A 26,744-nucleotide genomic window follows, 5' to 3' on the forward strand; every position below is an offset into this window, starting at 1 on the left:
ATTCTCTTGCAGATGACACAAATTCATCCTTCCTTATGGTTAAACAATACTCCATTATGAGTGTGCCCTTTTTCTTTATCCAACCATCTGATGATGGGAGTCTGGGCAGATTCTTTAACTCGGCTGTTGTGGATAGCTGCAGTGAGTGTCGGCATGCAGGGACATGGATGTGTAAATGGCTCCCTGGTTTCCCACTTAAATTCTTTTAGGTTTGTAGCTAGGAATTGTGTGACTGCTTCATCATAATGATTTTTTTTTTCTGGGGCCTTGGGTTGGATTGGGTATTTAAGGGAAAGTCTCCACCTGTGGCCAGTCTACCCTGCAACTCACCTTGGAGCTTTGATCTTCCTGCCTTGGCCTTCTGAGCTGAGGTAACAGGCGTGTGCTGCCGCCATGGCTGACACTGCTCTCAGCCTCCACACTGATGTGCATAGTGCCTGGACCCATTCTCATCCCCACCAACCGAGACCTGGATGCACAATGCTCCCCAGTGGATGCCAGCACTTATTAGTGTCCAGGTTCTTGATAGTAACCACCCCAACTGGAATGAGCTACAATCCCAGTCTGTTTACCTTTCCTTTGTAGCGTGTACATTGTTTTCATTGGCCAATTGTAGCAAAGTATAGTGAACAAGAACATTGTTTCATTGTCAATTGTTCTCTCTCTCCCTTCTTCCCTCCCTCCCTCTCTCTCTCCTTCTCTCTCTTCCTCTCCCTTCCTCTCTCTCTCTCTCTCTCTCTCTCTTCCCTCCTCTTCTCTTCTTCTTCTTCTTCTTCTTCTTCTTCTTCTTCTTCTTCTTCTTCTTCTTCCTCTCTCTCTCTCTCTCTCTCTCTCTCTCTCTCTCTCTCTCTCTCTCAATATCTATTCAATTCTATCCTGGTTAGCTTTTGTCAACTTCACTCAAACTGGAGTCTCCTGAGGAGGAAGAAGCTCAGTTGAGGAGTTGCCTCCATCAGATTGGCTGAAAGCAAGTCTGTGGGGCATTTTCTTGATGAATGATTGCTAAAGAAGCCCCAGCCCATTGTGGGCAGTACCACCCACTCCCAGGAAGATGGTCCCTGGGTGTGTAAGAAAGCAGGCTGAGCAAGCCATGGGGAGCAGGTCAGTAAGCAGCACCCCTCCATGGCCTCTGCATCAGCTCCTGCCTCCAGGTCCCTGCCCTGCTTGAGCCCCTACCCTGACTTCCCTCAGTGACAGACTATGAAACTGTAAGCCGAAATAAACCTTCTCCTCCCAAGTTGCTGTTGGTCGTGGTGTTTATCACACCCACTAATGATTTGATGTGTTTTCCTTGTTGTTGTTTACTTGTTTGAACTCTTTATATATTCCAGATACTATCCCCTTGTCAGGCCAAGAGCTGGCAAAGACTCTCCCTTTCTGCAGTCACTTCATTGTCCTCTTTGCTAATACGGCAGCTTCTATTTCATGATTCCCATTAGATATTTCCTGCTATTATTTCCAGGTCTGCTGGGGTTCTTTCCAGAAAGTCCTTGTTTGTGTCTGTATCTTTAAACTATGGCAGCCTACATTACGGTCTTTGACCTACTTGCAAGCTCTGCTTTGCACAGAGGGGTGGGAAGCCTAGTATGATTCCTCCAGTGGGTATCCAGTTCCTCCAGCACCATTTGTTGAAGCATCTGTCTTTTCTCCAGTGCTTTGAGAGTTTTGGTAAGAACAGTTTTCTCTCCAGTCCCTCTGTCCTGTTCAACTGGCCGTGTTTGGTTTGATGCTTGGCAGCATGCTGGGACTGTCACTATGGCTCTGTGGTACCATCTGAGGTTAAATATTGCACAGTAACACTGGGCGTTGTTCTTTTCTGCAGAGAACTTCTTCGACCGTTTGGTCTCTTGTGTGCTTCCAACATCTACAAATCCTCTTTCCTACTTTAACTGCTGGTTTCTGTGAGATCCTATCTCAGAGAGAGGGGAAAGGGGAGAGAGGGGAGAGGGGAGAGGGGAGAGGGGAGAGGGGAGAGGGGAGAGGGGAGAGGGGAGAGGGGAGAGGGGAGAGGGGAGAGGGGAGAGGGGAGAGGGGAGAGGGGAGAGGGGAGAGAGAGAGAGAGAGGAGAGAGAGAGGAGAGAGAGAGGAGAGAGAGAGAAGAGAGAGAGAAGAGAGAGAGGAGAGAGAGAGGAGAGAGAGAGAGAGAGAGAGAGAGAAAGGGGGGTATTTATGTTCTGCCCCTCCTGCAGTGCCACTGACTGGGACAAGGACAGAAAATGTTCAGGTGACACACACAGCCCAGATACTGTTGCTGCTGGTGGTCCTAGTGGTCCAAGGGCTCAGCTTCTAGAATCAAATGTGTGGAGAAACTGCCAAATCCCCCCCAAACAACTGGGTTAATTTATTGAGTGCCTGGGACATGTTAGCGAGTTGATAGACATTGAAAAACACTAAAATAGATTCCAACGTGGCTGCTGCCTTCTAAAGAGACCAATAACCAGCCTAAGACCAGCTAGGAGTCAGCAGAGCCCAGAACTGAGTCCGGGAGCTTTGAAATGGCACACCCCCCGCCCCCATCCACACCATTAGAGACTGAGTGCCTGTCCACACAATTAGAGAATGTCTGCTTGAATCAATTGGATGTCAGAGAGCTCAGGGTCATCTGAATGGGGAGAAAAAAGTGGCTTCTCTCATGAAAGCATTGTAAGTGAGGGTAAGGCTGACCGGATCCCGATGGGGGGGGGGGGGTATGGACATCAAAGACCGCAGAATGTCAGCACTCTGGTGACTGCTGTGGACAAAATCCTGCCTCAGAGACCAGCTGCCCCACCTCCTGGCAAAGCCCTCCACACACACAGCCCAGAAAGAGGGAGACATACGTAGCTGGATGAATGATGGACAGGAAAGGAAAGCCAAACACAAAATTCAGAGCCTCTGAATCGAGGGGTCACCCGAGGGCTATGGCAGCCTTCCCCCGGCCCTCAGCCTGCACCCTGCCAAGCTGCTGCAGAGCCCAGAGCAAACCTAAAATAGAGGCAGAAACTTCATTCTAGTCCAGCCTCCTTCATTTCCTAGAGGCCCAGAGAGGGGAACAATCTTGCCCAAGGTCACACAGCAGGTGAAGAAGAGTTAGGTAAAGGATTCCAATCCCCAGCCCTGACTTTGGGGACTTTCTAGAATACGAAGCTGGAGTTTCTACCTGCTCCTCTGTCCTCCACTTCCCCAGTGACCTCCCCCAGGGACTGCTCAGTGGTAGCCAACAGTATGATCTTCTCTGTGAATATCTGTGGTGTGGTGGAGAGGGGTGTGGTCACTGGAGATCTCTGCTCAGATAAGGAATGAGTGCCATGGTTCCCGAGAAGCCGAGAAGCTGCGTTATTGAATTCCAGATGATGAAGCATCTATAAATCCTCTTTCCCTCTTTAACTCTTGGTTTCTGTGAGACTCTGTCTCAAAGAGAGAAAGGAGGCAGGGAGAGAAGAAATAGCTAATTTATGTTCTGCCCCTCCTGCAGTGTTACCGACTGGGACAAGGACAGAAAATGTTCAGGTGCCACGTAGCAGCCCAGGAACTGCTTTTGCTGGTGGTGCTGGTGGCCCCAAGGGCTCAGCTTCTAAAATCATGAGTGCGGAGGAACTGCCGAATCCTCCCAAGCAATTGGGTTACATTACTGTATGCCTGGGACATTCAATAACTCAGGCCGAGATGAGGAACCAGAGTGGGGCTGTGTGGTCTCTGCGGTCCACACCCCCACAACGGGACTAACTCTCCAATGGGCGTAGAACCGGCGCTTTAATTTCATGGAAATATTAAAATGTTCTCTGCAGACCCCACCATTCCCCAGTGCCTCACATTCAGGCCACTTCTAGAAGATTCTTAAGCTGCACCTTTCAAACTACAAACTCCAACTCAGCCATCCACGCTGAAGGGGGTCTGAAAAAGCACAGGAAATTACAAGACAAGGCTTGGGCTATAAGATTTCAACAGGCCCAGCAGTTGAGTGCCACCCAAATCAGCCCAGCTTGGCCAGGTCCCAGGCCAGAGACCCCAAAAATTGACTACAAGAAGCCTAAGGGACTTCCTGATGTAGCGCTCAGAAAGCAAGTTGGCTACCGTGAAGGCTTAGCGCCATCTGTCGGTCATTTCTGGAACTGCATCTGCTGAGCTAACGGGAAAGCCAAAAGCCATCAGTCAAAGACCCCTGGAAACAAACAAGCTCTGGGCACCGTGAAACCTTTTTGTGATTTTGAATAGAACTCACTTCGAATACCCATCTTCATGTTAATTTATCTTTTGAGGCCCAGAGACTGCAGGCTGCTTACCCAAGCTCACACAGCCTTTGAGTGACAGAGCCTGTTACTTCTTAGGCCAAGATTGTTCCTATAAACTTTAAATGGTTCCTCTCTCATCTCCACCACAGTCTTATAAATTGTTTCTGGTGTCTAGGCTAACATCTTCAGGAACTGTAGCAACCCCTTTTCCCCAGGGATGCTTGCCTCTCGGATATCCGTGTTCCCAATACTAGGTCATATCTGGCCTGCCAGCCTTTTGGCCCCAAGGCTGCTTAGATGAAATGCTTTCCCTCTTATGAGGGAAAGAACTAATCAACCACCCACAGGCTGCTGCCCCTAGATGGCTCTGGAACTTTCTAGTCTTGGCCTTTCTGTGTATAATGCCAGACAGCATTTGCAAAGCCTCTCATTTCTTAACTACAAAGGAGACTGACGGGCATTGGGCCTCATAAGAAATATGTTGAAACGACGACTCCCAAGCAAACACCCAGGGTGGAGTTCCGACACTAAGCTAACTTCATTTCTGAAACCGCTAGCTCTCACCCGGGGAGAGACGGGTGGAGCTGCTCCAGGGACAGAGGGGATCTGGTGGCCATGGCAACAGAGGGACAGATCTGAGTCTGTCATCACCCCTGCAACTTAGGGACATTCCTCAGAACTGAGGTCTGAGAGAAGGGAAGCATAGATATAAAAGAGGCTGGAAGGCTCATTGCGTAGATCTATGTATACAGTTGGTGCCTAATAAGGGGGTTGCCATTGAGTAAATGGCCTCTGACTTCTCGCCTCTTCATTCACTTATTTACGCAAGTGTTTGTTTTTCGGTTGGCGCTGAGAGTCTCACAAGCCCCACAAAGTACATGTCTCAGACACAGCCCTAAATGTTTTCTTCAGTGGGTCTGAAGTGAGCATCACCAAGAGGTTCTCAGGGGACAGTGACCTAGTTGTCCCAGGACAATCTTTGAGGACACTGACTTGGAGTGGTGGCAGGAACCGTCCACCTTCGTCCGTTTCTTCCCAGTCTAACCCTGAATTTGTAAACGCTTTCGGGTGTACTGCAGATTTGGAGCATGATGGGAACTCTGAGCCGGGGCTCCTCCAGAGAGGGAGTGTTTATGCAAAGATCCCACATCTCGGTACAGCCTGCCCAATCAGGTGAAGAGGAGTTATTAATGAACACAGAATATGCTGAGACACACCCCCACACACACCGCCGCCGCTCTTCTCTTAACACCTCTCCTAGTCCCTCAAGTTGCAGTATAAGAATAAGTAAGTCCCATTGTGTAGAGGAGGGAACAGAGGCTGCATGTAGCAAAAGAGAGGTCTGAGAACTCACATCAGACATGGAGCCCCTAGGTCTGTGCCTGCATAGACACCTTGGGGTTGCCTCAGGCCCTTGGCCGCTGGTATCTGAGCTGTAGGAACCCTGCACCCTGGACACAGCTGCAAGCCAGCCAGCGGCACTCTCCTCTGTTCTCCCCCTCCCAGGCCCTTCAAGCGTTTTCAATGATGGGTAAATTCAGCAGATGCCTTTCGATCACAGCCTATTAAATTAGCCCCTCTCTACAGCCAAAAGAAGATAATTATGTTTTCATTAGCCCTGGGTAATGTATTAGCCCTCAGTGGCAGCCACATAGAGTAAGCAAACCGAGTCCCTTCCTCCTTTGGCTTTCCTGGGCCAACTCTGGGCAGAGGGGCATGGAGGATACAGGGGGAGAGATGGTACCACTTTATCTACCCACTGTTTATGCAGGGGTTTGGGGCAAGGCCCCATGGTAGCTGTTTCTGTGGTATCTGCCTGGAGCAGAAGTCTGGATGTACCCCCAGCAAGCTCCATCCTCTCAGACTGAGAAAGGCTACACCCTCATCACCTACCCTGACGTGCACAAGGCTTCATATGGTAGACCCAAGCCATGGCATCATGTAAATCACCATTTCCAAAAAGCATCTGGGAGACTGTTGCTATATCCTGCCCGGAGCCACCAAGTCAATGGCAAAAGACTCCGGCCTTTTCTCTGTCCTCCTTGGGGACACTAGGAGGACATTAGTGAGGATGTCCCCAACACCAAGAACCATCCCCTCCTTCCTGATACCCCCAGCATGGTGGCTCTGACTTCTTTTCTCTCCCCTGCTCTACCAGACAGTAGACACTTCGGGGTCCTGGGACTTGAGTTCCATCTTATTTTACCATTGGAGCTGCAGATGGAACCTAGGGACTTCATCAAGAGAGTGCTAACCCTGGAACCTAGGTGTTCCTGCCCATCAGACAGTGCCACCCCTGAGCCACACCCCCTCCCCCAGCCAGGATCTAGGTTCTTATATCCCACTTCCTCATCCTCTGCTTAGGGAGGTAGGGGGGCTGTCTCCAGAGCCTCTGATGCCCGCTCCGTCAAGCAGGAGAGAGGAGGAGAGCCACTTCTTGTCATGTTGGTGACAATCCAATGCGTTGTGTATCTGTAAAGGGCTTGGCTCCAAACCAGGGAAATGCAAATGATCATGAGGAGAGAGCCACGCTCCCTTCTAACACGGTAGCTGCACTACACCCTAGTCTCCTTAACCCATGAAAATAGGGGTGACTGTGTCTGTCTGTCTGTCTGGGAGGGGTTGCTTGGTCTCTGTATAAATACCTACATCTATTTCTGTCTCCATTCATCTGTATCTCCCCCACACACACAAATCACACACACACAAATCACACACACACACACACACACACACACACACAACTCCCCCTGTGCTCAGAATCTGTCCTTCCAGCCGGGTTCCCAGAACCTCTCAGTCCTGCCTCATGTCACTTGTACCAGGACACCTAGCAATGAGGACGGGACTGGGGGTATTGAAATTTCTGTCTCCTCCTCCCCCAAGAGCCCAACTCTGCTTCTGCAGGCATAGCCTAGCCTTGGTCTTGACCCCACATGTCACAGCTCTGCCTTCCTTCCTGACCTTTCTTCGGCTTCACAGCCAGGATAGGAGATGGCTCACTCTGTACACCTCTGCCACCCCAACTCCTACACAGCAAGCAGGCACGCAAGCTAGGCTCTGGAGCAGGTGAACTGCGAGCCCAGTGGAGAAGCAGCCTCCCTTCCTGGCTTCCTGCTTTTTTCCCCAGTTGCCATGGTAATTGAAGGAGCAGTGTTGAGACCCAACACTATGGAAGCCCAGTGCTCAACTTCGAAAGGGATCAAGCAGAAGCCGGGCCCAGGCTGCAAGGACTCACTCCAACCTCTTCTTGTGGGACACTCAGGGACGTATAGCCTGTCCTTGTTGGTGTCACATGGATGGTTGTTTTGCTCAAAACGAATACTGTATGCTAGCCACTAAACTAAGAGCATTACCACCATCCTCTGACCAGACCAGTCTTGCCATAGCCCAAGACCCACGTCAGGCTCAGGAAGCAGGCTTCAGACTTGGCACACCCAGTCAGGAAGTGGCAGAGCCCTGGAAGCCGATGGAATCTCTCAGGCCCTCCCTGGGTACAGCCTCTTCACACTCCACCTGCTTTTTCTTATGCTTCCTTCCTCTCCTTCCCCCGACCCAGTCTTCTTCTGGTGCCCCTCAAGGTCATATCCCCTTTCCTCAGACTTTTCATGTAAGATATCTGAAGACTATTTATGAGAGACAGGGAGGGGCGGCCTGTGCAAATTGTACTCTGGCTGCGTTGTGCCTTCCACCGGGTGAGACTGAGGGAGAAAGACGGAGCTAGCAGCCAGGTGTGTGTGAGTCTGTGTGTTTGGGTCTGAATCCTCCTCCCGTTCCTTGAGTCCAACCCCCCACCCCCAATACACACACACACACACACACACACACACACTTTTCCCCCCAAGAGTGTGTGAGCAACAGTGACAGCTAAATGCAAAACCGCCTGTGCAATCTGTCCAGGAAGAAACAGCTTTGAAGACGGGTTTATATGGTTTCCCATATGTTAGAGCCCTTAAGAAAGGAAGAAAAGGAAGAGTTCTTTGAGGCTGCCCCTCCCCCAGCCTCGCTCTTAGCCTCTCCTGGCATTGGGGTCTCTCAGCCACAGGGGAAGAAGACCCCCTCCCAGGGGGCTTTTTCACACCCCTCACAGATGTCATACCTACACTCTGCTTCGGAAAACAACCAGAATCAGGCATCCTTTTCAGAATGTCTCCCCACCCAAGAACCAGAGCCGAAACCCAGGCTGGTTTCTGCTGGCTTCTGAGGGGCTTCCTGCCCTGTCCTGAGGGGCTAAGCTCACTTGTCCCATTAAGGAATCTCTCCACCAGGTAGAACGGAGACAACTACCTGCCTCAGCTAGGTCTTTTTCTGCCCCAAACTGCCTCCTTCCCCGCTGTGGTCACTACATTCAGTCCCCTTTAGGGTCTCCAATTTCTTCATTGTGTGTGTATGTGTTGATTTTTTTTTCTGATAGGAAAAAAATGGAAATTAGGTTACATAAAAGATGTAGGCTTCCAAGCCCAGAGCGGCCCTTTTAATGAGGGTTGCGACGTCTCTCTCCCCACGCCCATAAACCAGCCGAGCCCGTTGGACGTCACCACTAATTCGTTTCAGCGGTGATAGGATAAAGCAGGGACATTAAGAAATAAATTCCCCCTCACGACCCTCGCTGAGCTCGCTGCGCGGTCCCTGCATATTGATGCAGTCACAGGGCGCGAGCTACTTAGCACAGCGGCTGATCCTAGGGGCAGCTGCGGCCGGGGTGAGCCAGGTTGCGCGAGGGGAAGCTGGCAGCTTCCAGTCCTGAACTTGGCTGGGCTAGAACGGAGCGAGGCGGGAGCAAGAGGCTGGGAGGGGGCGGGGAGCGCTCGCTCTGGAAGCTCCTACCCTGTGGCGCTGTTGGAGCCCGGAGCATCCTGCCCCGGAGCGAGGCTCTGGATCCGCGCGCTCAGCAGCTGCGGGAGGAGGAGGCGCGGAAGACAGGGTGATCAGCGTGATCCACAGCCCTGGAACTGCGCGGGCTCGGTGGCAGGTGAGTTCTCAGCTCTGGTCCCAAGGTATCCCATATCCCTTCTCCGGGATCTGCGCTCCAGCTCCGGCAGGCGGTGTGCGTCCCAACTTAGCTCTCCTTGGCGGCCTGGCTCTCCCGGCAATGGGGCGTACCCGGGTCCGGGCTGCGAGCTCCTGGAAAGGTGGGTCCTGCCACCTCGCTCCAACTTTACAAGGACAGGGGACCCTCCCACCCATTTTCCTGCATGTTCCCAACCTCCGTGTCACAATAGCAGAGATCCGATCGTGACCAGAGGCGATCTTGATCCCAGGCGCGCACGCACACAGCCTGAAGCTGGGGAAGGGGGTGATACACAACCCTAGGGACCTTGACACCTGCCGGGCCTCAACTTTCAGCCAACACCTCATCCAAGAGACCCTTTCCTCCTCTCTTGAGCCACCCCCAACCCCTGTGACGCTGTTGGGGACTCTGGCTTGGCTAGAGGTGGGGGGGACCCAGCTGCTGGGTGGATTTGCTGGAGCCCTCCTCCTTGGCTTCCCAACTTTGCCCCATCAGCCTTGCGCTCCCGCGGCTGGCTGGCTGGCTGGCATAATCCAGTGAAGCGGCGACTCCCCCCAACCCAGAAAGTTCACCTCTCCCGCCAAGGAGATGGTTAAGAATGCCTGATGATTCCCAGAACAGAAGAAGGCTCAGGATCCCTGCCACACACAGCCTTGGATCCAAATGGTCCAGGAGTAAGACAGGGTTTCCAGGAGACCCAGCTTCCCTGGCCACTCGTGGACACTTCGGTCCTTACAGGACTCTTGGTTTGTGCCCTAGGGAACAGGAAGTGAGAGGCTTGCCTTCACCCTAAGGGCAAGGTATCTCAGTATCCACAGCTGTTTACACACTGAACCTGGCTTTCTGGAGCAAGAGAGGCTCACACAGGTATACAGTCCCAGCAGGGACATTTAGAGAGATTCCCCTGGGGATATAATCCTAGAGCTACCGTTTCTGGTAAGTCTCTTCTCCCTCTCTCTAAGCCTCTGAGTTTTTGTTTGTTTGTTTGTTTGTTTGTTTTGTTTTGTTTTCTCATACGTAGTGAAACAGGGGAGTGACCCTTTCCTGTGGATCTGTTGGCAAATCTTTAAAACGCCATAAATGTTTATGTGAAGCTATGGGCTCAGCGGCGCGGGAAATATTACTGATAGTCGGGTCTGATGTAACTAGGGACATATCCTGGGACCTCTGCATCTTGTGGGTTCCCATAAACCAAACCGAGGGTCCTCCGGAGAGTGATTAAGGCTACACCCACCTCCCTCTCCTAATCTGGCCAAGCAACCCCTAGGGAGATGCATCCTATGTTATAGCAGACTCTAGAAATGATGTCTGACTCCTACAGAACCCCAAACCTCGCATACATATACACAGACTGTAAAGGGAGCTCCAGAGGCTCCTACGGAGGGACAGTTCCCAAAGGTGAGCCAGCAGGGGCGATGTGCAGGCAAGCCTGGGGCACCCAGGAAGGACCCCTCAGGCCACTCCTCCAAAGGGAGTGTGGGGGAAAGTACCCCCTTGCTTATCCCTACTCAAACTGAGATCAGAGCAAATAGCAGGTTGGGGGGGGGTTATTAGCACAGTTTCTTGGAGAATTGATTTTCTTGATTGGATTTTTGCCTTTTTAAAGTGGGGGTTATTGGGGGGGTTGGTTTTTAAACTTGGGGTGTATGACAGAACAGAATAGGGGCCAGGCCTGTTCTCCATCCTCGGGCATCTCAGCAGACAGGTTTGTGAATCCTTCACAGGTTTCCCATGACTGCCAATGTCACTGCCCCAGCAGAGATTCTAGAAGAAACCGAGGGACACAAGGCTTTGCGCATGCTGCAAGCTTCTACTGCATACAGGATGCGTCTGGAATATCTTGACTTTCCCAATACCTAGGATAACTACCTGGACCTTACTTTGCGGATGTAGAAACTGAGATAGGTCAAACCAAGCCAGCTGCCCATAGTCAGCAAGAAGACCTTTACCGGGTTTGTGGCTTCCTAATCTGAAGCCGTTTGCACCCATAGCCACCCTGACCTGTACCCCACTTTTCTGCACATGATATCTACTTCCAGATGTGTCAAACATCCCAGACTACCCTCAAACCGACTCCATAAAAGTCTGATAACCCTTCCCCCAAGTCCCAAACCATGCAGGGACAGAGCAAGCCTCATAGTGGAGACCTGTTGTAGATTTCTGTCTGAAGCTTCCTTTGCTCCTGGGCAGTGTGACCTTCCGGCTGATCTCTTAACATCTCTGAGCTCCGGGTCCATTGTCTGTCAAATGAGAGCAATCATTCCTAGTGAAGCTGTTTTAAAGATGTTCTGATGTCTGTAACGGGGTTCTGGAGACACCAGTCCTGTGTTAAAGCTGTTGATTTTTTAAAAAAATAAAATAAAATAAAATAAAATAAAATAAAATAAAATAAAATAGAGAGAAGAAAACCCAAGTTGGGAGGCCCGTCCTGGAGCAGAGGTGAGCTCTAGACTCTCCTCCTGCCCTTTGATCATTCTCCCCAAATTTGCCAGCCCCCCCCCCAAAGCCTCTTCTCTGTGGACTAACCCTTGGGGAAAGCTGAAAGACTAGGATGGTAGTGGGCAGTGGATGTGTACTGAGGTAGAAATTCCCGGGTGGAGGATGATGGGGAGGGTCTCTACACCAGGCTGCGAGGAGCTGTCCTAGGTGCTGAGGGAAAGTGTTCTGAATACTTCTAGCCCTCACAGGGATGATTTGGGGGTCCACTTGCCTAGATTTTGTAAGCATGAAGAAATTTGTGCCATGATATCTCTATCTCTCTCTCTCTCTCTCTCTCTCTCTCTCTCTCTCTCTCTCTCTCTCTCTCTCTCTCTCTCTCTCTCTGTGTGTGTGTGTGTGTGTGTGTGTGTGTGTGTGTCTTATGACAGCTTTCGGCTCACTGCCTGTCACTCAGGTTCCCTGTAGGTCTGGGCAGGGGTGGACATACTTCAGAATGCAGTTAAGAACAACAGGCAAAAAGCATGCTCACGGGGGAGACTGGCATCCTGAGAGGTTGAATTTGGCATTCCAGGGGCAATTTTTACACAGGCTATTTCCACAAAGGGGCATGCTTTCCTACCCCCAAAACAATGTGGGCCTGTGTGGTTAATAACATAAAGGCCACCAAAGGTGGAGACATGCCCTTTTGTCTTTTTCCAATATCTGACCACCGTTAGACATCTTCCAATCTAGTGAATATCAAACACCTTCCCGGCAGACCAGCAATGTCAGAGCCATGAGCCAGAATCAGAGATACTTGAACCCCTCTGCAGAGTCCTCCTCCCCTGTAGGAGATACGAATTATCTGCATTTAAATCGAGGTTTTTTTTTTTTTTTCAGAAGATTCTAAAGCCTTCAGTCCCTGACCTCATCATACAGGGGGGAAACTAAGATTTGGAGAGGTCATGTGAGTTGTCAAAACTTGCACAGCCTGTCTCTCTGACAAAGTGAGGGGAGAGCTTCATGTCTTGGCATTCATTCCGTCTTGAACTTGTGGATGAGATTTTATGTTGTCCTCACAATAGAGAGGCCCCAGAGTCAGACATGGAAGAGGGGTAGGAGTTTTCTCTCTTCCAGTTGTCCCTGGAAGTCAGTGAGTTCTTGGAGAGTCCTCCCACTTCAGGCTTGTTAGCCATCAGTCCTGAGGACCCACCCAACAGTGAGCCCTTACCCACTGGTTAATCCTTTCAGAGAGAAAGTCCCTTTTTATCATAACCCATCAGAATTAACGTCCAAATCAATCAGATACACCCTGGTTTAACTGTCACTGGTCTCGTCAAAGCCCTTGCTTTGTGCCCAACCCTGGCACTGCCTTTGGTGACTCTTGAATGTGCCTGTGGCACTTGAGCTCCTGGCCCCGGGAAGGAGGGGGTGAGTAGCCTGTCACGCTGGAAAATGGGGCACACTTGGAGATATTTAATGCAAATAATGTATCAATAGAAAATGCTACTACGTCTCCAGTGTGAGCGGCCATTATCGGGGCTCTAGGGCTCACATCTTGTCGTAATTGTCTTCAGTGAGGAAAGCCGAGAAGGAGGGCAGTCACCATGAGTGGTTCCACAAATCACACCAGTGTGTGTCAGATGTGACATCATGTGTGTGTTAATGCTGCATGTCCAAGGATATAGGTGGCATGAGCCCCACCCTGAGGTTGGCTAGAACCAGACAATGGGGCATCCAGCAAGCCCTGTGCTAGGTGTGACATTTCTTCAGTAGTGGTGGGTGTACCTTGCCATTGCTGCCAGGGTGGTGTGACTGAGGGCTTCAGGGGAAACTTCTCATAGGCAGGGGCCTCAGAGATGGCACCCTAATTTGCACCAGTCTCTTCAGTGACGGGGCATCTTCTGCTATGAGCTGACCACAGTCAAATCACAAAGTGTCTCAGAGAATCGCTAGGCACATCATTCTGGGATGCATCTGGGGACTCGGTGACTTGGGGTGAGTGAGCTGAACTCTCCAACCCTTGGCATATCATCCATGCAATCAGAAGTACTGTGTGAGCTGTGGGGGCGGCGTGGGGGGGAGAGTCAGTCACTAAACATCATGAAAGGGGATAGGCAGAACTCAACAATCAAAGCAGAAGAAAGAAGTCTAGAATCAAGAGACCCCTTCAGTTGACCAGTTGTTTGGTCTGAGCCTTTTTCTCAAGCTCTGCCTCCATTTTCTATTGGTGAAACAGAGACTTTGGAATCTATGGTGGTTCCGTGTATATGACTGCTGAGATTCTGTGCTGGGCTGGCATCCCATACAGTTGTGTTTGTTGGTTTGGATTTGGTTGGAGGCTCCTGTTACAGGCTTTTGTTACATTTGATTAGGTTCATTGATTCAGGTCATTTCAGGACCAGTATGTATGACCCATGCCAATTGCCTGACCTCAGAGGTGTTTGGGCTGCAAGCCCTGGGCTAGAGCCTCACTGATGTAAATATCCTCTTCCTCACCTGAGACAGATGCAGCTCAGTCACAGTCCCTTAAGTTTTGCCCAAAGGAGAGTCCCCTGTCCAAATGGAAGTCAGAAACCATTTGCAAGGGACGTCATTTCTTCGTGCAGCAGAGAGGCACATCTGTCTTGCACGTTTCCTGTGTTCCATGCCTCACCGTACCAACACTGCCTTGTCTTGATTGGGATTTTCCAGAAAGTGTGGTCCTGAGTCTGGGGCATCACATTGTATTTCAGTCCCTGGAATCAATTCTCTAGGCTTCCAGAAATGCCCCAAAGTCATCTCAGCTTCTGTTGGAAACCCTGGCCCAACATCTCAACATTAAAGAACTCTGGGAAATAGCTTCTATTATTATTATCATTATTATTATTGCCAAATTGGAAAAAAAAAAAAAGGTGAGCTTTGTAGAACCCATTCCCAATTAGACACGAAGAAGGGATCTTGTGTGAAATCAAAAGCCTATTCAGTCTCAGACAGAAGCAGCCATTATTTCTTAGCTAAGGGGTTAGATGTCTTGTTATAAATGAGAGCTGGGTGGATTGCTTTAAGGAGCAAACCCTGAACTCCTAACTCCAGTCGGATTTCCTAAGAGAGGGGGTGACATCGGGAATGGATAAGATGGGTCCTTCTGCTAAGAAAGTGGTTCTCAACCTGTGGGTCACGACCCCTTTGACGTTCAAAGGACCTTTTCATAGGGGTCACGTGTCAGACATCCTACATATCAGATATTTACATTGCTATTCATAACAGTAGCAAAATTACAATCATGAAGTAGCAATAAAATAATTTTATGGTTGGAGGCGTCACCACAGCATGAGGGACTGTATGTATTAAAGGGTCACAGCATTAAGAAGGTTGAGAACCCACTGAGCTAAGATGTCTGTAGGGTCCAAGAGGTATCTGGTTGCCAGTGTCTAAGCATAAGGCCTAGGGCGTGTATAGTCAGTCCCATTTAGCCATAAAAATGCCATGTGGATTTTTGTCAAGCTGTCTCCCATCCCGGGAGTTTTAAGCGGGCAGTGGGGAGGGAAGCAACTTATAGATAGGTTTCAGTGACAACTGATGTCTTCTGGGCTCGTTTGTCTCTCTGATGGTTGGCACTGTAGTTCAGCTCTGAAACGTTCAACAAGTGAAATGAAATCCAATTACAATCACGCGCCAGTGTTCAGGTAGCCGACAAAGCCAAGGACAGACCTGCTGACAAAGCGAAGTCTTTGCCTCTCATTTCGCCCCTCCCCGTCCTGTGACGCAGTCACAGAGATGAGACCCCTTTGTTTCCTTACAAAATGTGACAGAAGTTCACCAGACCTGATAGGTCTCCTGGCTAGACGTGGGGTTGTTTTTTTTTCTTTCTTCCTGTCTTTCTTTTATTATTTTTGGATTATCTGGGTGCTTTTATTATTTTTTTATTATCTTTTTTTTTCTTACCAGACATTCAGAACTCTGATGTGGGGATAAATGCAATGTAAGTAGTAAATGAATTCCTTACTGCTTAGAGAGAAAGCAGACGGGACTGATGAGATGGCCCAACAGATAGGTTTGCTGCCAAGTCTAATGACCAGAGTTCAATCCCCGGAACACGCAAGACTGGCCTGAAGCATGGTGTTTTCTTCTGACTCCCCCATTGGTTTAATGCCTCCTCCTGGATTCGAGAAACAGGAAGCCCTCTCAGGGAATGGAAGATAGGAAAAGGTTATGATAACATTGGGTACAAGAATATGTGAGCTTTGTTTTAAAAAAACAAAAAAACACATTGGTGTTTGGGGTTTTTTTGGCTTTTTTTTTTCTTTTTGGTTTTTTGAGACAAGGTTTCTCTGTGTAGCCCTGGCTGTCCTGGAACTCACTCTGTAGACCAGGCTGGCCTCGAACTCAGAAATCCACCTGCCTCTGCCTCCCAAGTGCTGGGATTAAAGGTGTAATGAGACTAAATTTCTAGTCTAAGCCAAAGCTATTGTCAAAGACAGGCATTCTGCACTTGGTCTTGAACTCATGGCTCACTGTGGCTGGGAGGCAAGATGTCAGCCTCTGATTCTCTCAATCAGTGAAGCCTTAGCTTCTTGCACAGATTGGCATTAAAATAACACACACACAACTTCTATGGGTATTAAGGGAAAAACTTAAGAACACAGCCAGTGTTTAAGCATTTAGGGCTGAAAGGGATGGCTAATGCACTGGGGAAACTGAGGCAGAAAGACTGTCCCAAGTTTGAAGCCAGCCTAAACTACAGAATGAGACTCTGTCTTGAAGTAAAACACATACTAATATGTATTATATCATACTAATGATTGGTAATATTGACACATTTATATAATCTTATAACTATTTTTTTTATCATTGTCATTACTTGGGACTGAAAGAACATGATGTCTCCAACATATTTTAAGATGATTCATTGTAAGGACCAGGGTCTGGCTCTGTGGCAGAGCCTACCTCGCAATTGTATGATGCAAGGCCTGGGTTTCAGATAAATAAGTCAAGACAAAGAGATATATGAACAAAGGGGACAAACAGGCAGGAGTGGTGGTAGGTGACTTGATCCGTCAATAACTTGCAGGTAGAAGAAGGAATGTATAGCTTCATGATGCTCTGATGGGGATGACATACACATGCGAACAGTTACGGAGTCCAGTGGAAACTTGGAGGGCGGTGTTCCGCTATTCGTGTCGGGTTTCTGTGCTCACATATTTCCTAAGAAGTTATTGGTGTTCACTCATGATCCTAGCACTTAGAAGGCTGAGGCAGGAGTTCAAGGCCAGCCTTGGCTAAAACAGCAAGACCTTGTCTCAACAAATACATAAGTGCGTGTGTTCTTGAAGGAGCATGTATGTGTATCCGTGTGCATGTGTGTGTGTGCACGCCTGTGTGCATGATTTTCTAATAAGTGGAGGTGCACTTTTAGTGAAACTTTCTCCTCAGTTTCCTGATCTCTTATAGTGAAACTTTCTCCTCAGTTTCCTGATCTCTTAGAAGAGCAGTGGTCATAGCCTGAGCTACATGAGACCTTACCTTTAAAAAAGAATGAAAGAATGAGAGAGAGAGAGAGAGAGAGAGAGAGAGAGAGAGAGAGAGAGAAGAGAGAGAGACAGACAAACAGACAGACAGGAGGGGGAAGGAAAATTTATCAACCCTATTTGCACCATCACCCCACAGACACAGGTGTGCACATACCCCTGAACGCCTACTCTCTTTCCTCCTTCCCTTCCCCTCCTTACCCTGGAAGACTCACCTCCTCCTCCATCCCCTAGGTTTAGTAAAAACCCACCATTTTTTCCAGGAAGTCTTTCTTTACGTTTGTCCCTGGACGTTTTAGTTAAGGCCGTGCGTCTTTGGCTTCTGAAGTCTGGTGACAGTGTCATTTATGGCTCTGTAAGTCCCCACCTTAGCATTCTTTCTCCGGGCTTATCACTTCACGGGCTCTGAGCCGCTGGCAGCAGCAGATCAGGTCCTAGACCTCCCGATGAACCTGCGGCAAACGTGCCGTGAACATGCAGGCGAGCATGCGGTGAGCAGGGGGCGAGCATGCAGTGAGCATGCAGCAAATGCGTGGTGAACATGCAGCAAACATGCAGTGAGCATGCAGTGAACCTGCAGCAAACGTGTGGCTGGATGCGTGGTGAACATGTGGTGAGCATGCAGTGAGCATGTGTGTGTGGTGAGGAGACCGTGCAGTAAGCATGTGGTGAGCCTGTGGTTCACTCTTAGGCTTCCTTTCTAAGCTGTCCTCTCCCAGGCCAGTGTGACATCCTGGCTGTGCCTATACACTCTGCTTCTTTTCTATCTCTGTGGGATTGTTCAGACAACAACTCTGACTTCCCTGGTATCAGTAACCCTTGTCTCAGGCCCAGGCCTGTCATTATGGAGCCACTAGCCCTGTGAGATCAAACATGAAACACTAGGCACCTCCGAACGAGCAATAATCACAATGAGAACTCCGGAGCTAGTTCGAGCTAGGCTCAAACTCAGCCCTGTAACCTGAGTGAGTGGCTCCGAAGCCTCTCCCAAGCCTCCCTTCTCTCCCGTGGAAGCCAGGTTAATCCACCTCACACCTCATGGGGCTACAATCATAAATTAGATACTTGGGGCTCTCTATCAAGGACAAAGAGGGGACTTCCCTGGCTCGACTCAGAGCACAGCCGTAACCATCAGAATCCCCTCTGAGTTTCTTATCCCAAGCCACAGGGGAAGGTGGGGTGCTGCCCATGTCCGAGCAGGACCCAGAAGACATCTGTGGCTGGGGGTTCCAAGATTATGTATGAAGCCATTCTTGATGGACAGCAAATGGCTCTGACAAGGAGAGGGATGTAACCAGGAACTTAGGACAGGGAAGGAGGTCCCACCCAGCCTGAAGGAGCAGCCACAGTGGTTTTGGGGGCCATGTAGTGGGGTTAAAGTAGGAGGGGCACCCCTTAGAAAGAGCACACACCCCACCGGATACATATCCGTGTCTGGCCAGTATCACACCAGAGGCATGACCTGGATGGAGGTGGAAGAAATGGTTCCGTTTGTAAAGGGCTTGCCACTCATGCATGAGGACCTGGGCTCAACCCGTTGGGGGCCTATGTCTTTTTAAACAGGCAGCATAGAAGCACATGTTCATAGTTTCAGTATTGGAGAATGGGATGGAGAAGGAAGGATGTCTGGGCCTCCTTTGGCCAGGCGGTCTAGCCAAATCAGCAAACTCCAGATCCAACGAGAGACCCTGCCTCAATAAATGATGTAGAACAATTCAGGAAGGTGCACAACATGAACCTCAGGTTGCAAGTAAGCACCTGTGTGTACTTGTTCTCTCTCCCCTACCCTTTACTCTCTCTCCTACCCTTTACTCTCCTATTCTTCTCCTCCCTCCGTCTCTCTCCTTCCCTTTCTCCCTCCCTCCTTTCCTCCCTCCCTCTCTCCTGACCTTCTCTCTCTCTCTTTCTCTCTCTCCCTCCCCCTCATACACACAAACATACATATACACTCCAATCATCCCTAAGGGAAAATATCAGTCGAATAACCGTGTATAACTGCACAGTGAGATACAGTGCTAAGAAGGGCAGTATACGACCAGCCTGGGAAAGAGCTTGGCTAGTATCCTGAGTCACTGCTATCTTCATCTTACAGATGAGGGAGCCAGAATTGGGGTGCTAAAGGCCTGGCCAGAGCCACTTGAAGTCAGGATATGAACCCTGTGCCTGGGAAGGTGCCTCTGGTCTCGGTCCTTTCTCCCACCCCTCTGAGTCATCCTGGATTGATAAATGGGCTGTGGCTGTCCTTGTCCTCTGATTGCAGTTTAGGGGAGACTTGTAGTGTTCTTCCGAGCCAGACAGAAAGGGAACGTGTCCTTGAAAGCGGAGGTAGGCTGTGGTCTCCCAGGGGATCCGCAGGTGTGCCGTGCAAAGGGAGACAAACACGAAGTCCAGGGAAGGCACTACGAAGTAAACACGTGGGACCTGGAATGATCTCTTCTCTCTGTATGGAGGACAGAGACTGGGGTCTGCTCCATTCTAGGGACTGTTGGAACTGGGGTGACATCAAGAGAAAAAGCCCTATTGAAAGAGGATGTCACAGCAGAAAAGGCTGGGTACTCACCCCACAGTGTGAAAAGCATTAGATGCAGCCCGTACCTAGTAAGAATCTGGGTGGTAGGGAGCTGGCCCAGTAAGACTCCAGTGTAGGGTGCAGCAATGGATTTCAACCAGGGCCTGGGAAGTTAGGGGAGCCTCCGCCAGAGCCACGAACTCAACAGAGGTTGTGTGACTTCAGGAGAACCTGTGAGACACCTCCATCTTCCAAGAGACCCTAAGCCCCAGCTGCTTTGTGGTCTCTCATTAAGGAGCTCCAAAAGGTGACATCACTATTTCTTTCTAAAACTTATTTTATAAGGAGTCTTAAGTCAGGCCCGCCCTCCAAAGCCTTGGCTGAAAACAGAGGTATGAAAGAGGCTGGTGGTGGCCAAAGGTGACCAAGAGCTCAGGTGCCATGTAACCTGACGCCATCACCCAACCCCAACTGTGACTGACAGCTACGTTAGTATCAGAACATTAGCTGTAGAGTTTTCAGCTCTTTCTACCTAGGTGTTTCTTGACAACCCTCAATAAGCCCAAATGGTTACAAATCACTTCACCTCCCCTCCTGATGAACCACCCTGACCTGCCTCTTAAGATGGGAAACAGGGTACCCGAAGAAATCTAAGCTTGGTGTGATCACATCTTCCAGGGCGCAAACAAAGCCTGATGTTTCCAGCTTATGTTAAACCTCTACCTTTTTTTAATGGAAAGGAGGCTTAGTGTGAAGCACCCACAGGTCACCTGCATACCTCTGAGCTGTCATATATAGGCTCTGGCCAGAGCCCTTTCTGAAAATCACCATCTCCTAGATCAGAAACACTTTTGTTCATAACAGGGTAAAGATTGAACTGAAATTGGAGTTTCATTTGAAACTGTCATGTTTGTAGGTCACAGGATTGTTGAACAGTCAGCAATTTTGTATCATTCAGCCTAATGTTATCACACTTTGGTACCTAGAAGTCTTCTCTTAGAGGCTTTGAGGGACTGACTGCCCAAAGGTACACTAGGCATTCGGAGGAAAACGCCTCAGGGGTCTCAAATGGTCCTATGGTCCCGTGTACATGAATCCAGAGCTCCTGAAGGGTGGGGTCTGGCAGGGCTTGAGGCTATGTGTCTCTGACATGCTCCCAAACGGTACTGGTGATGCTGGCCTGTGGACCCGGCTCTGGGGAGCAAGGCACCAGACGGCATCCATCCCTGGTGACTTCAAAGACTTCACCGAGATCTCTCTTTTTCACCTCTTTTTTTTTTTTTCTGAGTCTGTGATTGGTTTCTTGAGGCTGTGAAGTCCAGCTGACTCCTCTCCTCTTTGTCAAACATTCTCAACTCCTCCCCACAGCTGCTGGAAGGAAGTGAAGGGATCTCTGCCTCCTCCCGGCTTTGTGGCAAACTCTTGCTAGAACTGCCGCACACTGGACAGACTGGACTCTCCTGTCCTCGACCACCTCACTGGTTTGATTTGGCTAACGGTGTAGACTCGAAAGCTTGGTTCTTGGGTTATCAAACACCGAAGACGTTCCAAGCCCAGGCATCTTACTGAGAAGGCAATAAGCCCAAGAACCATGATCTCTATCTGCAGGTAGCATCTGACTTCACAGGTCCTTTGGTGAGTCAGAGAGTTTGGTTCCGTTTTGAGAACAAAGTAGTTCCTCAGTAAAAACAGTTGCCGAGCGGCTTATAGCAAGGTTTTCCAAGAACACAATCCTTGCATTCATTTTTATCTTCTCAGTTAAAAAAAAAAAAAAAAAAAGCTACGCTATGCTTTATAGTTCCCTCACAACCTTGCCCAATAGTCTTCTGTCAGAATCACAGAAACATTTCCCTTCTGAAGTGACTAGAATCCCCCCTGCCTTCCCAGCACCTGTGAGCTCTTCCAATACTCCATTCTCCATCCTAAGATGCAGGTTGTACTTGAGGGTGGGTTTGCCAGGAAGGGAAGAGAAGCGATTTATAACTATAAATCTATAAAACTATAAACTATAAAACTATAAAGCCGCAGAGTTTTTCCTTGAGTGAATGCATAGGCACCTGACTCCAGTGTTCTGAGATCCCCGAGCCCTAGGGACATCCACAGGCTCCAGAGTAAGGCTGAAGTGAAGGGCCCAGAGAGTCTCCCTCACCTTCCTGTTACCGGGACTGCAGGTCACTTCTATAGTCAGGCTGCTTAAGATATAAGCAAGCATATGATTAAAAAACAGACTTCAAGTGATGTCCCCACTGTTGACTCCGGCTGTTTTACCTACCTGCATTGATGTCTTTGAATCTTGTGTTTGTCTATAACGAGGAGAGAAACAGTATTTTGTCTTTCAGAATTTTTTTTTTCTAAGTTCAATTAGACTACTCAGTAAAGATCCTGCTAGAAGTGTGGTCGACTTCTTACCTAGCAAGCTTTGATCCCCAGCGCATAAACCAGGCTTGGTGACTTATGTCTAAAATCTTAGCACTTGGAAGACAGAGGCAAGAAGATCAGAAGTTCAAGGTCCTACTCAGCTATATATTGAATGCAAGGCCAATTTGAGGATATATGAAACCCCTCATCTTAATTAATTATCCAATTAAAATTACAAACCTCTCTAAAATAATGTTCAGAATATTTTAAGTCATGACATTTGGAATTGGTACAATTCACTCATAATACTGTAATAATGTCTTAGGTTTAAAACCTAATTATGTTTAGTAGAAAATATTTCTGGAAATTGAATACGTATTCAGAATTAAGTAGTATATGCTGCCAGGCTGATACCTTCTAAGAAGAGAGTGAACTGTACTATTAAATCCTTCAGTTAAAAGTAGACTCGTTCCGTCTGAGAGCCACGTGAACAGCAGATGTGTATTGGATCAATAACTACCTTTGGGACTAGATTCTCCTGTCCTGGGACTTGCCACCCCCATGTCGTTACAGGGCAACTGCTGGTGCATTTTATCCAGTTTGAGAGCCTTAACCTTTTACTCAAATTTGACCCGGTTACATTTATTTTTACTATGGGCATAGCTGTCTTATGAGGGGGAGACTACCACATCTGTTGCTGTGTTTCCTGTTTAGCAGATTCTCCCTTTGCTGAAATGCTTTAACTAATTCAGGACCCTGTGGATGTAGTGATGTGTTTACAGGAATCTTTAAGGAGTCTGTAGATGTAGTGATGTGTTTATAGGGATCTTTGAAGTTAAGGGGTTCAGTTCTAGCACCTTAAAATACACGTTTTACTTTGTTTCCCTCCAGGAGTAGATTTTTCCACATTCTGGTCCTAGCTTCTCTCCCCCAGGTTGACTCTAAGCATAGCAGGCAGGAGATGGGGGACATTGACTGAGTCTCAGGTTAACCCTCAGCTACAATTTGGGGCACATCATCCTCAACGTCCCCTTAAAGAGAAGGGCCCCACAGTGTCCGTACCATCAGCGTGACCATTTACAAAGCATTTTCTGCAAGTATCCATCTGCTCGAATCTTTTCGAAATCTTCAGGAGCCGCTTCTGAGTGAGCGCCTTTATCACTTCACAAGACAATCGAGAGTCAAACTGTTAGATGACTGACTTAACATCAATCTGCCAGGCAGGGGAGATGCCAGAGAATAAGCCAAATCAAGGATATTTCTGTCACCCCCATGGGTTCTCGGAACAGAGGGGGTCAAGGATCACAAACCTGCAGACCACAGTTAAATCATACATCAGGAGGTGGGAAGCATAATTCCTCAAATGACCTCTGCGCATTGCTGGAATTTTCTTCCATCGCACAGCCTGCGTTCCTCCAGGAAGAGATTCCCTACCCCACCTCTGGCAAACTGAAGCCGAGAGATCTCTGAGGACGCTGCCCTCTCTCTCAGCCCTCTGTTCCACCAGCCCCCACAGCTCCAGAACTCACCTTCCTTCTCCTCCTCTTCCCCCTCCTCTTCCTCATCTTCTTCCTTCTCTTCCCCCTCTCTTCCTCCTCTTCCTCTTCCTCATCCTCTTCCTCTTCCTCATCCTCTTCCCCCTCCTCTTCCCCCTCCTCTTCCTCCTCTTCCTCTTCCTCCTCCTCTTCTTCCTCCTCCTCCTCTCTGCATCCTGCCCTCCTCCTTGCTCCCCAACTGTCACCACCCAGTGCTGACCACCCAGTACCTGGAATGGCTCCTGCCTGGGCTCCCGTGGCCAGCCTGGGGTTTCCTTCAATCTTCCAGCCAACAGTAGCCAGAACAATGTTTATAAAATCAGAATCTCACCACAGCCCACATGGTTGTGAATCTCCGAGGTTCACCATCACTGTCAGAGTAAAGTCCAAAAGGTGTTTTTAGCCACTGTACAGAGTAATAGGCTTCGTGATGACAGTTTTCTCTGTGTGCTTAGTGTGGTTTGCTCACAGCCACCCCACATTCCCGTCTCTTTTGCCAATTCCTCCCTCCCCCAACACAGCCCCCTCTCTACTTTGACATCCTGAAAATGTCTTAATCTAGATTTCACGTAGAGAAAATGTGTAGCCCCTCCTCTTTTTCCTTTTCTGTTTGTTTGTTTGTTTGTTTGTTTTTTGAGACAGAGCCTCACTGGGTCACCTAGAACAGGCCTCGACTTATGGTCCACCTCAGCCTCTACCTGTGTTTCTGAGTCTGGCTTAGTCCATTTAACATGGGAACAATGTTGTTGGTGATCTCCAGGTCCATGGGGGTCGGGGGATACATCCTTTACAAATGTGATTTCATTCTTTACAAAGAAACAAACTCTGCTACACACACATACCCCACATTTTTTAACAATGTTTTGGGGTTTTTTTGTTTGTTTGTTTTTGAGATAGGATTTCTCTGTATAGCTCTGGCTATCCTGGAACTCACTCTGTAGACCAGGCTGGCCTCGAACTCAGAAATCCACCTGTCTCTGTGTCCCAAGTGCTGGGATTAAAGGTGTGAGCTACTACTGCCTGGCTTCCCACATTTTTTTTTTAATCCACTCATCTACTGATGGCCTCCCTCACTGGGTCTGTACCCTGGCTGCTGTGAATAGTTCTGGGGCATTCGATTTCCTGTGTCTTGACTGACCTAAAATGACTCTAAAGGTGACAGTCGAGAATGGTACACACAAGTCCCACGTAACCCTTCTTTCCTGAGCACACACCCACTTAATTTTCTCCTGTAATTTATTGACGGTGCCCATCAACAGTCCCATGTCACAGACGAGGAATCTGAAGCCAGCAGAAAGTGAACCCTGGTCCCAAGTTCTTGTCTTTCTGGCGCCAGAGTCACAGTTTTGACCTCTACCCAGTGACGGAGCAGGCCCAGCCAGGATGAGAAATGAGCAAAAGGAAATAGGGTCTCACTCTGAACTCTGGAACTTTCTGTCATCATGATGGATGTCATAGCACACAGGTGGCTGAGCTAGCTCTGGTAATTGAGTTTTGTGAGGCCAAGCCAAGATGAAAGATTCATGATTCCACTCATCTCTTCCAGCATGGGGACAGAGCCCTGTAGCTCCCCCGGGGTGGTGGACTGACACTTCTACCCCTTCCTCACAGTTCTGGCTTACCACCGAGTTCTGGGGGCTTGCATCTTTCAGGCTGGACATGCCAGCATTCTTGATTCTGGGTTCTTTCTACATCCCAAGGAGGATCTGGTGCATGATGGGACATGCACTCACTCTCCTGGGAATCGGGACCAATCTATATACCCACAGTACCCAAGTGCCCTGAGCAACCAAAGACTCTCAGTAGAAAAATAAACAGTAACAGTAACTCATCCACATAGAAGCATAAGAAAAGTGCACCCCCTAGTCTACGGCACGTTAGAAAAAGCGTAGACCGTAACGGCTCTGTGTCAGTCCACACAGATGCATGTCAGCACTGTCGTCATCTCTACAGATGGTGGCACTGACTCAGAGACACTACGTAAGTTTCCCACTGTCACAAAGCCAAGCAGAGACAGCCTGGCTTCAAAGGCCTTGCCCTGATTGGGGAAAATCGATATTTAAAAAACAGAGATCAAACTAATAATTAAATAAGCAAAACAGTTAATCCGTGATCAAGTACGAAAGGCTATCCAGAAAGGAAGGTTCCCACTCATAACCCAAATCTTACACCTTTCCGAGAAGTGAGTACCGATTCCAAGGGCCTGGGAACTTCTCCAGAAATAACTGGTGTACGTCAAAGCTCACATGGAAATGTGGACAGTAAATCAGATATATAAGTAATGGTCCTATGTTAGCATGGTTCACATTGCATTTTAAATAGAGTAATTGATGGTGGTGATGGTGGTGATGGTGGTGATGGTGGTGATGGTGGTGATGGTGGTGATGGTGATGATGTTTGAGACAGGGTTTCTCTGTGTAGCCCTGGCTGTCCTAGAACTCACTCTGTAGACCAGGCTGGCCTCGAACTCAGAGATCTGCCTGTCTCTGCTTTCTTAGTGCTGGGATTAAAGGCGTGCGCCACCACTGCCTAGTAGAGTAATATGTCCTGAATGTCGTTCATTCCTCATGAACTTTTTAAAGATATTTTTGTTCTTTGAGAACTTTATACAACGTATATCGATCAGACTCATCCTAACTCCTCCCAGATCAGCCCCCCTCCACTCACCCCAATCTCCTGTCTCTTTTAATAATCCATAGACTCCAACTTGCATTACCCCCATACTCCTGGATGTTGAGCCGTTCCCTGGAGCATGGTCAACCTAGCTGGAGCCACACCCTTAGAGAAAACTGACTCTTCCTCACCCAGAAGCCATTAGTTGTCATTAAGTGCTGGACCACTGACTGGCTTGATCTTGTACAGACAGCCACAGCTGGTGTGAGTTCCTGGGTGCAGCAGCCCTGTCCTATACAGGAGACACGGTTCACTCCAGTCTTCCCTGTTCCCTGGTTCTTATACTCCTTCCACATCCCCTTCTGTGATGTTCCCTGAACCTGGGTGGGTGTGGGGAGTGACCTGGACATCCCACTTGTGATCGAGCGAACTGGTCACGATTAATCTCTGTACTTTGACCAGGTTTTGAACTAACCCCTTCCACTGCACAAAGACCGGTCTCTGATGAGGTCAGAGAGCTGCACTGATCTGTGGGTAAACAGACTGAGTTCTAGAGGACCCTTTGATGTTTATCAGCATGAT

At 48.9% G+C, this 26,744-nt stretch overlaps 1 protein-coding gene and 1 long non-coding RNA gene across 4 annotated transcripts in view; one reads left to right on the forward strand and one right to left on the reverse strand.

Moving 5' to 3' along the window:
* Nos1 (nitric oxide synthase 1) overlaps nucleotides 1-26,744 on the forward strand; it is a 177,641-nt gene that overhangs the window by 53,058 nt on the left and 97,839 nt on the right. The window contains exon 1 of one of the 3 annotated variants that reach the window (XM_076922585.1): nucleotides 8,755-9,180. The exons of 1 other annotated variant lie outside the window; for it this stretch is intronic. The gene's annotated coding sequence lies outside the window, so the exon portion shown is untranslated. Of the gene's footprint in view, nucleotides 1-8,754; nucleotides 9,181-26,744 lie in introns of those variants that run through there. One more of the 3 variants, XM_076922587.1, reaches the window with a different exon arrangement.
* On the reverse strand, nucleotides 20,529-26,498 carry LOC143437454 (uncharacterized). The gene is made up of 3 exons (XR_013106918.1): nucleotides 26,354-26,498; nucleotides 23,780-23,920; nucleotides 20,529-23,324 (listed from the first exon to the last, which is right to left on the reverse strand). It is a non-coding gene; the product is annotated as an uncharacterized LOC143437454 (long non-coding RNA).

Source organism: Arvicanthis niloticus, chromosome 24, assembly GCF_011762505.2.
Source record: "Arvicanthis niloticus isolate mArvNil1 chromosome 24, mArvNil1.pat.X, whole genome shotgun sequence".
Classification (NCBI taxonomy): Eukaryota; Metazoa; Chordata; class Mammalia; order Rodentia; family Muridae; genus Arvicanthis; species Arvicanthis niloticus.